Here is a 17,510-nt window from a genome sequence, read left to right on the forward strand (position 1 = left end):
ACTGTATCAGAGCAGAATGTCCAGTATGTAGGCCATAACTGTTGATCTGTCTATATGCATTACCTCAAAAATTCTCACAAGTGAGTATTGAGCAGGTTAAAATCATCCAGGAAAACTTTCCACACTACATGTTTACCCAGAAATTCTGACAGGCCCATAATGTGATGTGATCCTTTCCTCCACAGACTGCAAAATGACTGTCTCAGAGTAATGTGTATTATATCTCTCAGACCCAATAGACGGACTGAGGACCAGTGCTCTGAAATAATTTGAGGTCAGTGTCTATAGAATAATATTCTATATACAGTTGAATATTAGAGCTGAGAGGGATCTTTAAGATTGTGAAACAGCCTTTCACTTACCAATGAGTAACTGAGGCCCAGAGAGGTCAGGTAGTGGTCAGTAGGAAGACAGGGTTGACACTGACAGGTTAGTGTTCTTATTTCTGTTCATGCCTTCTCTCCTCACTCACCACAACAGGCATCTCAGGGCTAATTGTCACGGTATCATATGTAAAATGCCATTCTATCTGTTGGCACCATCTTAGTTGTTAGTCTGTTTACAAATTTGTTGGATTAATAATTATTTTATAATTTGGCATAAATTTCACTGCCTTTCTTGATGGTACGTATCTCTTTGACCCAATTTTCCACTTCCACATCCATATCTGCCACATATTTTAGAGTCCAGCCTTCTATCATTACTCAGTGAGTGTCAGCATATTTCATGTACCAAGTTCAGGGTTACTTGCTAAAGATATAGTAGCATACAAGACAGACAATGCCCCCATCCTCACAGAACTTACAACCTAGTGAAGTGGCCAAACAAATAACCAGATAATTACAACACAGAGTGGTAAGTGCTATGATGAAGGAAGAATGGTAGATTTCTATGGGAAATCAGGAAAGGATATTTACTGCCTATGCTGTATAGCAAATTATCCTAAAATTTAGCATCTCAAAGCAACACAGTTTACTATCTCACAAGTTATTTGGATCAAGAATTCAGGCATGGCCTAGCTGGGTAACTCTGACTCAAGAGTGTAGCCAAGCAAATACTATAGTTTCATCTGAAGCCCCAACTAAGGATAGGTGTCATCTGTTTCCCAGCCCACTGATATGATTTTTGTGTTTTTATTTATTTATTTTTAACTTATTTATTTTAATTGGAGGATAATAACTTTACAATATTGTAGTGGTTTTGCCATAGACTGACATGAACCAACCGTGGGTTTACATGTGTTCCCTATCATGAACCTCCTCCCACCTCCCTCCCCATCCCATTGCTCTGGGTCATCCCAGTACACCAGCTCTGAGCACCCTGTCTCATGCATCAACCTGGACTGGTGATCTGTTTCACATACGACAATATACATGTTTCAATGCTATTCTCTCAAATCATCCCACCCTCACCTTCTCCCACAGAATCCAAAAGACTGTTCTATACATCTGTGTCTCCTTTGCTGTCTTGCATTGTAGGGTTATCATTACCATCTTTCTAAATTCCATATATATGTGTTAGTATAGTCAAGGCTATGGTTTTTCCCGTGGTCACGTATGGATGTGAGAGCTGGACTGTGAAGAAAGCTGATCGCCGAAGAATTGATGCTTTTGAACTGTGGTGTTGGAGAAGACTCTTGAGAGTCCCTTGTACCTCAAGGAGATCCAACCAGTCCATTCTAAAGGAGATCAATCCTGGGTGTTCATTGGAAGGACTGATGCTAAAGCTGAAACTCCAATACTTTGGACACCTCATGCGAAGAGTTGAGTCACTGGAAAAGACTCTGTTGCTGGGAAAGGTTGGGGGTGGGAGGAGAAGGGGACGACCAAGAATGAGATGGCTGGATGGCATCACCGACTCTGTGGACATGAGTTTGAGTGAACTCCAGGAGTTGGTGATGGACAGGGAGGCCTGGCCTGCTGTGATTCATGGGCTCACGGAGAGTCGGACACGACTGAGCGACTGAACTGAACTGAACTGAACTGATACTGTATTGGTGTATTTCTTTCTGGCTTCCTTCACGGAAAACCACTAGACCATTCAGAAATGACCTAAATCAAATCCCTTATGATTATACAGTCGAAGTGAGAAATAGATTTAAGGGACTAGATCTGATAGATAGACTGCCTGATGAACTATGGACGGAGGTTCGTGACATTGTACAGGAGACAGGGACCAAGACCATCCCCATGGAAAAGAAATGGAATAAAGCAAAATGGCTGTCTAAGGAGGCCTTACAAATAGCTGTGAAAAGAAGAGAAGCAAAAAGCAAAGGAGAAAAGGAAAGATATAAGCATCTGAATGCAGAGTTTCAAAGAATAGCAAGGAGAAATAAGAAAGCCTTCCTCAGCAATCAATGCAAAGAAATAGAGGAAAACAACAGAATAGGAAAGACAAGAGATCTCTTCAAGAAAATTAGAGATTCCAAGGGAACATTTCGTGCAAAGATGGGCTTGATAAAGGACAGAAATGGTATGGACCTAACAGAAGCAGAAGATATTAAGAGGTGGCAAGAATATACAGAAAAACTGTACAAAAAGATCCTTACAACCAAGATAATCACGATGGCGTGATCACTCACCTGGAGCCAGACATCGTGGAATGTGAAGTCAAGTGGGCCTTAGAGAGCATCACTACGAACAAAGCTAGTGGAGGTGATGGAATTCCAGTTGAGCTATTTCAAATCCTGAAAGATGATGCTGTGAAAGTGCTGCACTGAATATGCCAGCAGATTTGGAAAACTCAGCAGTGGCCACAGGACTGGAAGAGGCCAGGCTTCATTCCAATCCCAAAGAAAGGCAATGCCAAAGAATACTCAAACTACCACACAATTGCACTCATCTCACACTCTAGTAAAGTCATACTCAAAATTCTGCAAGCCAGGCTTCAGCAATATGTGAACTGTGAACTTCCAGATGCTCAAGCAGGTTTTAGAAAAGGCAGAGGAACCAGAGAACAAATTGCCAACATCCGCTGGATCATCAAAAATGCAAGAGAGTTCCAGAAAAACATCTATTTCTGCTTCATTGACTATGCCAAAGCCTTTGACTGTGTGGATCACAATAAACTGTGGAAAGTTATGAAAGGGATGGGAATACCAGACCATCTGACCTGTCTCAATAAACCTGTATGCAGGTCAGGAAGCAACAGTTAGAACTGGACATGGAACAACAGACTGGTTCCAAATAGGAAACGGAGTGAGTCAAGGTTGTATATTGTCACCCTGCTTATTTAACTTCTATGCAGAGTACATCATGAGGAACGCTGGGCTGGAAGAAGCACAAGCTGGAATCAAGATTGCTGGGAGAAATATCAATAACCTCAGATATGCAGATGACACCACCCTTATGGCAGAAAGTGAAGAGGAACTAAAAAGCCTCTTGATGAAAATGAAAGAGGAGAGTGAAAAGGTTGGCTTGAAGCTCCACATTCAGAAAACAAACATCATGACATCTGGTCCCATTACTTTATGGGAAATAGATGGGGAAGCAGTGGAAACAGTGTCAGACTTTATTTTGGGGGGCTCCAAAATTACTGCGGATGCTGATTGCAGCCATAAAATTAAAAGACGCTTACTCCTTGGAAGGAAAGTTATGACCAACCTAGACAGCGTATCATAAAGCAGAGATGTTCCTTTGTCAACAAAGGTCCGTCTAGTCAAGGCTATGGTTTTTCCCATGGTCATGTATGGATGTGAGAGTTGGACTGTGAAGAAAGCTGATCGCTGAAGAATTGATGCTTTTGAACTGTGGTGCTGGAGAAGACTCTTGAGAGTCCCTTGGACTGCAAGGAAATCTAGCCAGTCCATTCTAAAGGAGATCAATCCTGGGTGTTCATTGGAAGGACTGATGCTAAAGCTGAAACTCCAATACTTTGGCCACCACATGCGACGAGTTGACTCACTGGAAAAGACTCTGATGCTGGGAGGGATTGTGGGCAGGAGGAGAAGGGGACGACAGAGAATGAAGTGGCTGGATGGCATCACTGACTCTGTGGACATGAGTTTGAGTGAACTCCGGGAGTTGGTGATGGACAGGGAGTCCTGGCGTGCTGTGATTCATGGGGTGGCAAAGAGTCGGACACGACTGAGTGACTGAACTGAACTGAACTGAACTGAACTCACTCTGTATAATAGCTGTTTTTTAGTCACTAAATCATGTCCGACTCTTTTGCGACCCCACAGACTACAGCCCACCAGGTTCCTCTGTCCATGGGATTTTTCAGGCAAGAATACTGGAGTGGGTAGGCATTCCCTTCTCCAGGGGATCTTCTTGACCCCTGGACTGAACATACGTCTCCTGTATCGCAGTTGGATTCTTCACCCCTGAGCCACCAGGGAAGCCCCACATGATTTTTTACAAGCCTCAGAAGATCTATTTCCAAGGTCACTGACATGGTTGCTGGCAGGCCTCAGTTCCTCACCATGTAGGCCTCCCCATAAATGTTTCGGAACCTCTGGCAATCGATGGCACAAGAGAGAGTCAGAGAGTATGAAAGGGTGCTGGAGACAAAAGTCACCTTCTTTTCTGTAGCTTTATCCTGGAAGTGACAGCATAAGTTAGGAATGCATATCCTTTTTCTATATTTCATTCATTACAAGTGAGTGACAGGTTCAGCTCACATTGAAAGAAAAAGATTGCACAAGGGCTACATACCAGGGAGTGGGGATTCCCTGGGGCTAACTTAGAGACTTCCTACCTCCAGTATCCTAAACAAGCAGGGGTTGGGATTCATGTCAAAGGAGCTTCTCACTATCCTGACTGGAGGGAGTGGTATCAGAATGAACTTGGAAGAATGAAGGCTGAGTGGAAGTAGCCAGGCTGGAGGTATGTGTGTGTACACTCACTCAAGCAGGTAGAGAACTGTTGTGGGAAGAGGATAGTTTGTAAAAGAATCACGGCAAGAGAAAACAAGTTTAATATCCCTGAAGCCCAAAAGTATAGTAGTGGGTGGAGAAAGGTAAAAGGTAAGGCTGATTGGAGAGGTAAGCCGCAGGATGGGTCATGACCTCACCCACTTACTTTTCTTTGTTCCTCTATAATGGCTTCCATTGTTTTATCATTGGGTCATGGTAGATTATTGAAAGATATATATATCAGTCAAAATGTTCTTGACTGTGAGGAAAACAATCCCCAATTCAAGCTGACAAACAGTAAGAACATACATTAGCTTGCACAGGACTAGATCACATCACAATCAACCATATCCCACGAAAGGAGAGATGCTGTCTCTCTGCATTTCTACTTGAGATGGAGAAAGCCTTTCCCAGAAGTTCTCTAAATCTCCTCCTCTTGCTTCTCAGTGCCCAGCATTAAGTCAGAGCGTGACTGTGGAGGAGTCACAGGCAAGGGGAAAGGAACGACCTTGATTGGCTTAGGCGAATAAACTGGAATGGAATGACTCTAGCAAACCAGCCACAAACTTCCACTACAGACAGCTTCAGACTCAGACCAGATTAAGTTAGTTCTTCAAAGAGTTCTCTCAGGTTTGTGCATTAGCTTTCATGTCCCATACTGGAATCAAGGGCAGATCTAGGAGCAGCCACATAAAATCTGTTTCTACATTGACTATAAAACTATTTTTGAAGGCAATTTTTTTCTTATGTCACTTGAGGTCTTTTGTGGGAAGACTTGCCTAAGAAACTTCTTCCAGAAATAAAATTGGAAAAAATTCTTGAGGATAGTAAGATTTTTTATTTTCTGAAAACAAGAGCTATGGAACTAACCATACTTCCCTTTCTATACAATGGTTCTCAGGAACTCCAAGCCAGGGCTAGAAGTAAATCACAGACAACTCTAAACAACTGTGAAGTATTCGGGAATTTATTTTCTGCCTTTTCTTGGGTTTCATTTTCTGTTTTGGTGTCTCTGTAACCCAGCTATCATCTGATGCCTCCAAGCATCTCTGGCTCAGCACTTTTCTTTTCACCCTCTGTCACCCAGGCTCATTTCCATCACTGGCTGCCACCAGAAATCAACACTATTAAGCATTTGGAAAAATGTATTACTGGAGATGGCTAGAAGATGATGGAGTTAGAGGGAAAGCACAAGTGAGACAACACACATTCCTTAAGACTTTCACTCACCTGTGTCATCTACCAACGCCCTGTTTTCCCCTTCACATTCCTCTTGTCCCTTCAGGAGCAACACAGATCTCTTTCCTTGCCCTGTGCATGGGCAGTTTAGGGATCATCCTGGTGATTTATGTATGCTTTGGGGATTTGTCTTCTAATCTGACAGGTCATCGGTGTCTTCCAAACAGTTCTCTCTGAAAACTGAAAAGAAAAGCTGGCTGATAAAACTTCTCCATTCTCTTATACATATATATCATCAGTCTATTAAGTGTGTCTTTCTGTGGTTGTTCAGTCACTGATTGTGTGATACTCTTTGCGACCCCATGGACGGCAACACACTAGGCTTTCCTGTCCTTCACTGTCTCCTGGAGCTTGCTCAAACTCATGTCCATTGAGTCGGTGATGCCATCCAACCATCTCATCCTCTGTCGCCCCCTTCTCTTCCTGCCCTCAATCTTTCCCAGTATCGGGGTCTTTTCCAGTGAGTCGGCTCTTCACATCATGTGGCCAAAGTATTGGAGCTTCAGCTTCAGCATCAGTTCTTCCAATGAATAGTCAGGGTTGATTTCCTTTAGGATTGACTGGTTTGATCCTTTTGGAAAGGGATCTTATCTAAACTGTAAGTTTAGAGAAGTTCTCTAAACAGTGTTATACAGGGCATCCTTGGCTACAAAAATAAAATACTTGAAATTAGAAAAAGTGAAACTGACTAAAACATTTACTGATGATCTGGTGCATGGATCTCATTTTCCTACCCTTATCCTAATGCTTATAACCAAGATGGAAAATCAAGTGAATAAAATACTAGACATTACTGAATTCAAAACATACCTTTCAAGTGTTTAGAGATCATAACTGAAGTAAATATTTTGCTGTAATGAACACATTATCATGTCTGAAACATTCACCTACTTCACTTTGCTATCATGCAGCGCTATAGTCAAGAAAGAATCCTTGACATGATATTGAATAGATATGCAATCCCTCTATAGAAAGAAAGGTTTTTAAAGATGCTGAAAGGGATACCTGATCCAAAACAATATTCTTGAATTATTCATTTTGCCATAATGCAGTTGGAAGCTGATCCCCACAGGTCTCCTTTCCACTGTACTCTGACCCCCTTCATTGTTCCTTTGGAGAGTTCAGCTCAAGTCCTCACTATTCACAAATGCTTTCTGGACCCAGCATGAGTATGCAAAGCCATAAATAATTTATTTTTTTCCACTCTGGGTGGTGATGATGTTACTGTATCAGCACAAAAAAATGATCCAGGTGAATAATACTAACAATACGCATGCTACCTTAGATGTCCCAAACACATTTCCTGCCTGGAGTGCAGAGGGTTCTCTTATTGGCTCATTGTCTTTCAAAAGAGACAGATGCTGTTATGTTATTGAATCAGTAGAGAAGCATAAAGGTTTAAGCCCCAGTTATCAGCTGAGAAGGTTGGACTAAATAAGAAAATGCATAGGGTCTAACTTAAAAATTGCCATATGCTGAAGACAAATCATATTTTCTGTCTCTTCAGAAAATCCTCGGCTGCACAGTGAAAAAATCAATAAATACAATAAATTAAACTACCATTGGCATGCACTTTACCAACATTCCTTAGACAGTACTATTTCTAATCCTCAACACTACCCTGGTCAAGGACATTTTTAATCTCCATTTTCTAGATGAAATTGAGGCTCAGAGGAGTGAATTTACTTGCCTGAGGTTGTGGAACTACTAAGTGGTAAAGCCAAGACACAACTCAAGCTCTTTTAACTCTAAAACAAGTTCTTTTGTTGTAATACTTCTGACTGGCAGTTGATAAGAGAATTTTATACACATTCAAATCAGTCATGAACTCACAGAGCTTCATATAGTTGTACAGGATAAGAAGAAGATGAGGAATAATTCATTCAAACCATTAAGGCTTTAGACTCAACTGAAAATATGAAAACAACTACCACAGGGTCTGGTTTTATTGAAAAAAAATTTAATATGATATATATCTTAATATATTTTTAAAATACATATACATATATATTTATCTATATATATTATAACATGAGACTTACTGGACTCTGAAAACATCTATGAGTTTAGTATTTACTGAGGAATGGTCAAATCTGACTCCTAGAAAAAGAAATGAGTCTTCTTCAAAGGCTAGAAAGAAATGTAAACCAGGTGTGAGTATGATTTGAATAGATAACATTTTAAGCAGAGATGTACTGCAAGCCAAACATTAATTACATCAGAATGAGCAGGTTCAGTTTGGTTTGCTATTTCAGGGGGTTAGGACTACTAAAGCCATAAGAAAGAGGAGTTAGTACAAGCCATCAGCTGATGGGCCTCTGAGGGTGAATTTATAATCACAGGTTATGCTAGGACCTGGAAGGTGACCCCGAAGCACTGAATTAGAAAGGGCAGCCTTTGCCTCTTCTCAGGTGCTAGAAGAATGATGCTGGCAACCATCCACTAGGCACCTAGGCTGGGTTCTAGACAATTCATGCTCGTCACCTCCTCTCATCCTTACAACTACCTTGGAGGAATTACCCCATTTGCAGCTAAGAAAACTGAGGTGCTGAGAGGCTAACCAATTCTTCCCAAGTCCCAAGCCAATAAGCAGCTGAACCAAGCAATTTCAGTTTATGCTTGGGCCTCTTGCTCACCACACTGCTCTGCCCAGGGGAGAGAGAAGTGTTCTACTGTGTAACAACGCACCAGCTGAAAAGGTCGGGGGAAAGTGAGGCAGTAAACAGAAGGAGAAAGGTTCCATGAAGCCCTCTCTACCCCCACACGCTCAGGCACAAATCGATGCCTTCCTGGTGTTCCTGGCCCCTCTCAGACCTGCAGGAGGGCGAGCATGGAAAAGAGGACTGAACAAAGGTTGTCAAGCCCCTGCCCTGCCCCCTCGAAGATCCACTATTCACAACCAGCCAGGGAAGCTGTGACTTGATCCAGGGTCACAGCAAGGTGGCTTTCCAGGGGACCACCTTGGCAGTCATCACTAAAACCCCTGAAATTTGGCCTCTCAGGCTTCCAGGCACATGTGGAATGCATTATGTTTCTAATCATAACACTGCCAAAGTTGTCTTCAAATAAGGAGCTTGTGAGAGAAACTACCCAAATTAGGAAACCAACGTGGGCACAACAGAATCGGCCTTCAACCTCTTAAGCACTCTGCCAACATTTTTCTCCTCTTGCCTGATACTGTCATTTAAGCATCTCATTAACTGACAGAATTCTTCACAAAGCAACCTCTGTTTTGGGAGAACTTGTACTAGGTTTATTTATAATTGTCCTATTTCTAAGCATCAAATTTATTTTCACTGCTGCTTTTGTTATAGGGAAACATTCACCCTCCAAAGACTCTGGTTCTTTCGGACTTTATTTTCTAGAAAGACCATAAAGCTTCTGAATCTTAATAATTACCACAATTGCCACCACTTTTGCTGGGTTCAAAGTGAGTATTTATGTACACTTTTTACTTGTACCTCTGGCTGTAGCTCTAAAATTCTGAATTTGAGATGCAGATGATCTGAATGAGCCTTTCCTCAGAGGCTTCTCAAGCATCTTCAGTTCAAGTCCCAGCCTACAGACCTCCCTCCTTATCTTGCTTTGAGCCTCTTACCCCAAGCCTCACATCCATCCTAATTTATCTCCCAAGGCTAAGACAACTCTTTAGTGAAAAGACATCCAAATTAATAACAGTAAACACTTTCATTATCCTTTCTATTTCCCACAAAAAAAGTCAAGGGAAGGCTCTATTGCTTTAACTTTTCAGTTGAGGAAACAGAGGCACAGAGAGGTTACAAAACTTGCTTAAGTTCACATCGATAGGAAAACAGCCAGATTCAGAACCATAATAATCAATGCTGGATAGCTCTTGATCCTTCTTTCCTGCTCTCTCTCGCAATTCTTGATTTGTAAATAATTTTACAGTTACAAAAATTATCAAGGATAGAAATTATACAAAAACACTTGATATTCTTTACTCAGACTGGCCTATTGTTAACACTCCCTTATTTTCTTTTTCTGTACACCTCTTTTTCACCTCTACTGATACATAAATTTTTTATATTTTATGCCCAATGAGCATTATATATAATATTTTTCCTGAACCAGCTGGAAGAAAGCTGGGTACATCATGCTCATTTGCCCTTAAATAATTGAAAGCATCTTTCCTTAGAGAGATATTCTCTTATATAACAACATCACAGTTATCTAATTCAGTACATTTAACATTAATAGATAAATTTAATCTAATCTATATCTATAATGCAATTTTCTCAATTGACCCAAAAATGTCTTCAATAGCATTTTTTTTTTCTCTAGAATAGGAGTTAGTCTAGTAGTGGGTCTTGCATTTAGTTGTCATGTTTCTTTAGTTTCCTTTAATCAAGAACATTTCTACAGCCTTTCTTTTTCTTTTATGACACTAATGTTTTGAAGAATATCATGCTTTTCTTCTTTGTTTTTTATACAAAGTACCTGATTTGAGGTTTGTCAGATGTTTTCTCATAATTACATTTAGGTAATGCATTTCCAGACAGAATATCCATAAATGACACTGTGATCTCCTGGTACCACATTCTGGAAGCTCACAATGTTTATTTGCTCTTCACTGAGGGTTTAACTTTCTTTACCTAACCAAGACATTGTCAGTTTTCTACAGCATATAGTGACAACTACTCCCTTTGAAACTAATAAGCAATTGGTGAGAAGTCAGTTAAAGAACATGAAACTATCCTGCTCCTCATATGAACAACCCCCTGAATTGAGTAGCCACTGATGATTTTTGCCTGAACCATTCTTGAAGATGATTATAAAATAATGATTTTCTAAGACTTATAATCCCTTCACATTTACTGAACAGATCTTGACATTCTGAAGAGTCCTCCTTTTTCATCTATTAATTACTTATTTATTACCAATACAGTTACATGAATTTCTATTTCCTTTAGTGGTTTATATTCATATGCTCCTTTCATATTTTCAAATTGTTCCAACTGTGGTCAGTGGGAGCTATTAATATTTCAAGCTTTCTTTTATCTTTATGATATATCCTCATCATTTTTTAAAAACATTTCCTTATTTTATGGCATAACAAGATATTCCAGGAACCTCTAGAATATTACGTCCTTTGGCCATAGATTTCTCTGAGGAGTCCTTGGTCTTTTAGTGGAAAATGATATTAGGAGTCAAGATCTGAGCACTGGGTGTGCTCACTGACACTGAGGTTTTTCTTTTTTTTTTCTTTCATCTAGTTCTTTTGGGCAGATGGAGCTAGAAAATACAAGCATGTATTGATATATATACAGATATATTCTTGTAGTGTGAAGTCAAGTGGGCCTTAGGAAGCATCACTACAAACAAAGCTAGTGGAGATGATAGAATTCCAGTTGAGCTATTTCAAATCCTAAAAGATGAAGCTGTGAAAATGCTGCACTCAATATGCCAGCAAATTGGAAAAGTCAGTAGTGGCCACAGGACTGGAAAAGGTTAGTTTTCATCACAATCCCTAAGAAAGGCAATGGCAAAGAATGCTCAAACTACTGCACAATTGCCCTCATCTCACACGCTAGTAAGTAACACTCAAAATTCTCCAAGCCAGGCTTCAATAATATATGAACCATGGACTTCTAGATGTTCAAGTTGGATTTAGAAAAGGCAGAGGAACCAGAGATCAAATTGCCAACATCCTCTGGACCATCAAAAAAGCAAGAGAGTTCCAGAAAAACATCTACTTCTACTTTATTGACTATGCCAAAGCCTTTGACTGTGTGGATCACAACAAACTGTGGAAAATTCTGAAAGAGATGGGAATACCAAATCACCTGACCTGCCTCTTGAGAAACCTGTATGCAGGTCAGGAAGCAACAGTTAGAACTGGACATGGAACAACAGACTGGTTCCAGATAGGAAAAGGAGTACATCAAGGCGTAAATTGTCACCCTGCTTATTTAACTTTTATGCAGAGTACATCATGAGAAATGCTGGGCTGAAGGAAGCACAAGCTGGAATCAAAATTGCTGAGAAAAATATCAATAACCTCAGATATGCAGATGACACAACCCTTATGGCAGAAAGTGAAAAACTAAAGAGCCTCTTGATGAAAGTGAAAGAGGAGAGTGAAAAAGTTGGCTTAAAACTCCACATTCAGAAAACTAAGATCATGGCATCCGGTCCCATCACTTCATGTCAAATAGATGGAGCAACAGTGGAAACAGTGTCACACTTTATTTTGGGGGGGCTCCAAAATCACTGCAGATGGTGACTGCAGCCATGAAATTAAAATACGCTTACTGCTTGGGAAAAAAGTTATGACCAACGTTGACAGCATATTAAAAAGCAGAGAAATTACTTTGCCAACAAAGGTCCATCTAGTCAAGGTTATGGTTTTTCCAGTAGTCATGTATGGATGTGAGAGTTGGACTATAAAGAAAGCTGAAGGTGGAAGAACTGATGGTTTTTAACTGTGGTGTTGGAGAAGACTATTGAGAATCCCTTGGACTGCAAGGAGATCCAGCCAGTCCATCTGAAAGGAGACCAGTCCTGTATATTCATTGGAAGGACTGATGCTGAACCTGAAACTCCAGTACTTTGGCCATCTGATGTGAAGAGCTGACTCATTTGAAAAGATCCTGATGCTGGGAAAGATTGAAGGCAGGAAGAGAAGGGGATGACAGAGGATGAGATGGTTGGATGGTATCACTGACTCAATGGACATGAGTTTGAGTAAACTCCAGGAGTTGGTGACGGACAGGGAGGTCTGGTGTGCTGCAGTCCATGGGGTCGCAAAGAGTCAGACATGTCTGAGCAACTGAACTGAACTGAACTGATACTCTTGTGTATATATATACACACATCTGTACAGAAACATATACACATTGATGTGGTCACACATGCATGTATACACACAGATGGTTTGGAAATCATGAGTTCACACTGATACTGCCAATTTGGAGCATACCCTCTTTATCACTGCACAGTCTTTGTCCTGCACTTCTGCAATTGCTGGGGGATAAAAGTAAGATGCAAGATAGAACCCAAAGGGACTTAGAGAATTTTGCCTCTGCTGTACTTATAACAGCTTTACATCTCTCGCTTAAAATTTCACCTCCAATTTTGGAGGCAACATTATGTGTCCATGACTCAACTCCATTTTTGATTCATATCTGAGCTCCTCTCCTTGTAAGACTATAGTGAGGGCTTGTGAGGGACTGGGCCTTGATTTCCTCATAAAATTTAGAATTGGTGACTGCCAACTGTTTTGTATATTTAGAAGTCATTCACATAAAATACATCAAATTCTAACACAGCAACTAGTTTGTTCACTATCAGTTCAGTTCAGTCGCTCAGTCGTGTCCGACTCTTTGCGACCCCATGAATCACAGCACACCAGGCATCCCTGTCCATCACCAACTCCTGGAGTTCACTCAATCTCATGTCCATCGAGTCGGTGATGCCATCCAGCCATCTCATTCTCTGTCATCCCCTTCTCCTCCTGCCCTCAATCCCTCTATAGGCAACTCCTATTCTGAGAGGCTGACAAAGAAAGGAGAAGGCATGTGGGCAAAGCCTCTTCTGGGTAGGGATACAAGAATGGTGGTGGCAAAGGAGGATGGGGTCTCCCAAATCTTTAGATATTGAAGTGGAGGCGGCGTGGGATACAGCCCTCGGAGATGCTCACAAGGTGACTCTGTGACCCTTTTCCCTGATGGTCCAGATGTCTGTAGGAGGAAGAAAATATCAATAATGTTCAGGAACAGGTAGTCATTGAACATTATGGTAGTCCCCAGCCCATCTATGTAAGCTTCACATAGCATAGAACTAAACATAATGAACTAGCCTGCAGGGTGATGACCTGAGTCCCATGGACTCTAGGTACAACATAGACCCTCAGAAGAGTACCACTTGCTAGCACTCATTGTCTTTGACTTTCCTTTACGGCATTTGTGCTCAAGCAGAAGTATATGATGGCTTTGGAACAAGGATGAGTTATCATCCTGACTCTCCTGTTACTGGGAAAGTGTGTAGCTTTGGATTGTAATAACTTCTCTGGGCCTCAAGTTCCTCACTTAAACATGAAAAGAGTGTAAGGTTGTTATATGGATTTGAGGTACTAAAATTCAACACGGCATGTAGTTGAAGTCTTAGGTAAATATAGACTTTCTTAAGAACAGAACAGAGGTCATAATATCTTAGATATGTCTCTAAACAAAATAGTCTCAGGTGCCTTACAGAAGGGTCTAGAGTCTGATATCACAAGAGAACTGAACGGGACCAAATCCATTCCCTTTTTAAAAGTTTTATGCCTTGGTGTTGATTGGCTAATAACTAATAAGACTGTTTTCTATGTATATCAGCAAGAATTTTATAACAGTTTAATGGTTTGGACTCATGTCTTCGTTATTGAATTTTTAGCTGCCTTCATAATTTAAAACATACCAGCTCTTGGGCAATTTGCTATCTTGAGAATACCTGCAATTATTGCATTTTCTTTGGAAATTAAAAGGTCAGGTGGGGTGTGGCCAAGGGCTGAAACTAAATACAAGTGGCCCCTTGCCAAGGTATTCTTTAACTGCACCTGCTATCCTAACAACAGGCAGCACCATCCCTCAGAGAGTCTTCATTCCTCTTGTTTCCATTTCCCCTGCCCAGGACTGCACATTCACACCCAGCATGGCTGGCTTCCACCACAATCTGAGGATGATCAACAGGTAAAATGTGACTTTTGTTCCTTTCCTACCCAGAACCCACCTGACAATGCAGGTAGACATAAGAGATGGGGGTTTGATCCCTGGGTGAGGAAAATCCGTCCACTCTAGTATTCTTGCCTGAAGAATTCCATCGACAGAGGAGCCTGGCAGACTAAGTCCAAAGGATCACATAAGAGTCAGACACAACTGAAGCAACTTAGCATAGCACGAAGACCAGAGTCACTGATAGATATTCAGTTCAGTTCAGTCGCTCAGTCGTGTCCGACTCTCCGCGACCCCATGAATCACAGCACGCCAGGCCTCTCTGTCCATCACCAACTCCCGGAGCTCATTCAGACTCAAGTCCACAGAGTCGGTGATGCCATCCAGCCATCTCATTCTCGGTCATCCCCTTCTCCTCCCGCCCCCAACCCTTCCCAGCATCAGAGTCTTTTCCAGTGAGTCAACTCGTCACATGAGGTGGCCAAAGTATTGCAGCTTCAGCTTTAGCATCAGTCCTTCCAATGAACACCCAGGATCGATCTCCCTTAGAATGGACTGGTTGGATCTCCTTGTGGTACAAGGAACTCTCAAGAGTCTTCTCCAACACCACAGTTCAAAAGCATTGATTCTTCGGCGATCAGCTTTCTTCACAGTCCAACTCTCATATCCATACATGACCATGGGAAAAACCATAGCCTTGACTAGACGGACCTTTGTTGGCAAAGTAATGTCTCTGCTTTTTAATATATTATCAAGGTTGGTCATAACTTTCCTTCCAAGGAGTAAGCATCTTTGAATTTCATGGCTGCAATCAGCATCTGCAGTGATTTTGGAGCCCAAAAAAATAAAGTCTGACACTGTTTCCACTGTTTTCCCATCTATTTCCCATGAAGTGATGGGACCAGATGCCATGAGCTTTGTTTTCTGAATGTTGAGCTTCAAGCCAACCTTTTCATTCTCCTCTTTCACTTTCATCAAGAGGCTTTTGAGTTCCTCTTCACTTTCTGCCATAAGGGTAGTGTCATCTGCATATCTGAGATTATTGAAATTTCTCCCAGCAATCTTGATTCCAGCTTGTGCTTCTTCCAGCCCAGCGTTCCTCATGATGTACTCTGCATATAAGTTAAATAAGCAAGGTGACAATATACAACCTTGACGCACTCCTTTTCCTATTTGGAACCAGTCTGTTGTTCCATGTACAGTTCTGACTGTTGCTTCCTGACCTGCATACAGGTTTCTCAAGAGGCAGATCAGGTGGTCTGGTATTCCCATCTCTTTCAGAATTCTCCACAGTTTACTGTGATCCACACAGTCAAAGGCTTTGGCATAGTCAATGAAGCAGAAATAGATGCTCTTCTGGAACTCTCTTGCTTTCTCCATGATCCAGCGGATGTTGGCAATTTGATCTCTGGTTCCTCTGCCTTTTCTAAAACCTATTGAACATCTGGGAGTTCACAGTTCACATATTGCTGAAGCCTGGCTTGGAGAATTTTGAGCATCACTTTGCTAGCTTGTGAGATGAGTGCAGTTGTGCAGTAGTTTGAGCATTCTTTTGCATTGCCTTTCTTTGGGATTGGAATGAAGACTGACCTTTTCCAGTCCTGTGGCCACTGCTGAGTTTTCCAAATTTGCTGGCATATTAAGTGCAGCACTTTCACAGCATCATCTTTCAAGATTTGAAATAGCTCAACTGGAATTCCATCACCTCCACTAGCTTTGTTCGTCGTGATGCTCTCTAAGGCCCACTTGACTTCACATTCCAAGATGTCTGGTTCTAGGTCAGTGATCACGTTATCGTGACTATCTTGGTCGTGAAGATCTTTTTTGTACAGTTTTTCTGTGTATTCTTGCCACCTCTTCTTAATATCTTCTGCTTCTGTTAGGTCCATGCCATTTCTGTCCTTTATCGAGCCCATCTTTGCATGAAATGTTCCCTTGGAATCTCTAATTTTCTTGAAGAGATCTCTTGTTTTTCCTATTCTGTTGTTTTCCTCTGTTTCTTTGCACTGACGCGACGCGAGAGACGCCGGCTCCGGCGGCGCAGACGCGACGCGAGAGACGCCGGCCCCGGCGCAACGAGCCACGCAAAGAGGTGCGGCCGTGAGGAGCTACCCCACGCCTGAGGCCAGGGCCGGCGGCTGAGAGGAGCTACCCCACGTCCAACAGGCGGTGGCTGCGCGGGCGCAGGAGGGCCGAGAGGAGCTACTCCGCGTTCAAGGTCAGGAGGGGCGGCCTCGAGGAGATACCCCTCACCCAAGGTAAGGTACAGCGGCTGCACTTTGCTGGAGCGGCTGTGAAGAGATTTTCCACTACCGAGGTAAGAGAAACCCAAATAAGATGGTAGGTATTGCTAGGGGGCACCAGAGGGCGGACAGACTGATATCATAATCACAGGAAACTAGCCAATCTGATCACATGGACCACAGCCGAATGTGGTCCTCTGGAGAAGGGAATGGCAAACCACTTCAGTATACTTGCCTTGAGAACCCCATGAACAGTAACAAAGGGCAAAATGATAGGATACTGAATGAGGAATTCCCCAGGTCAGTAGGTGCCCAGTATGCTACTGGAGCTCAGTGGAGAAATAACTATAGAAGGAATAAAGGGATGGAGCAAAAGCAAAACCAGAACCCAGTTGTGGATGTGACCAGTGATAGAAGCAAGGTCCGGTGCTGTAAAGAGCAGTATTGCATAGGAACCTGGAATGTTAGGTCCATGAATCAAGGCAAATTGGAAGTGGTCAA

General features: G+C 41.9%; 1 long non-coding RNA gene across 2 annotated transcripts in view; it reads right to left on the minus strand.

Moving 5' to 3' along the window:
• Positions 1–17,510, minus strand: part of LOC148778815 (uncharacterized) — a 668,381-nt gene that overhangs the window by 82,685 nt on the left and 568,186 nt on the right. For both annotated transcript variants that reach the window (XR_016038095.1, XR_016038094.1), the window contains one exon: positions 6,086–6,274. This is a non-coding gene — a long non-coding RNA (uncharacterized LOC148778815). The remainder of the gene's footprint in view (positions 1–6,085; positions 6,275–17,510) is intronic.

The sequence above is a fragment of the Moschus berezovskii genome, chromosome 1, assembly GCF_049115385.1.
Source record: "Moschus berezovskii isolate FMDL1 chromosome 1, NW_MosBer_1.0, whole genome shotgun sequence".
Taxonomy (NCBI): Eukaryota; Metazoa; Chordata; class Mammalia; order Artiodactyla; family Moschidae; genus Moschus; species Moschus berezovskii.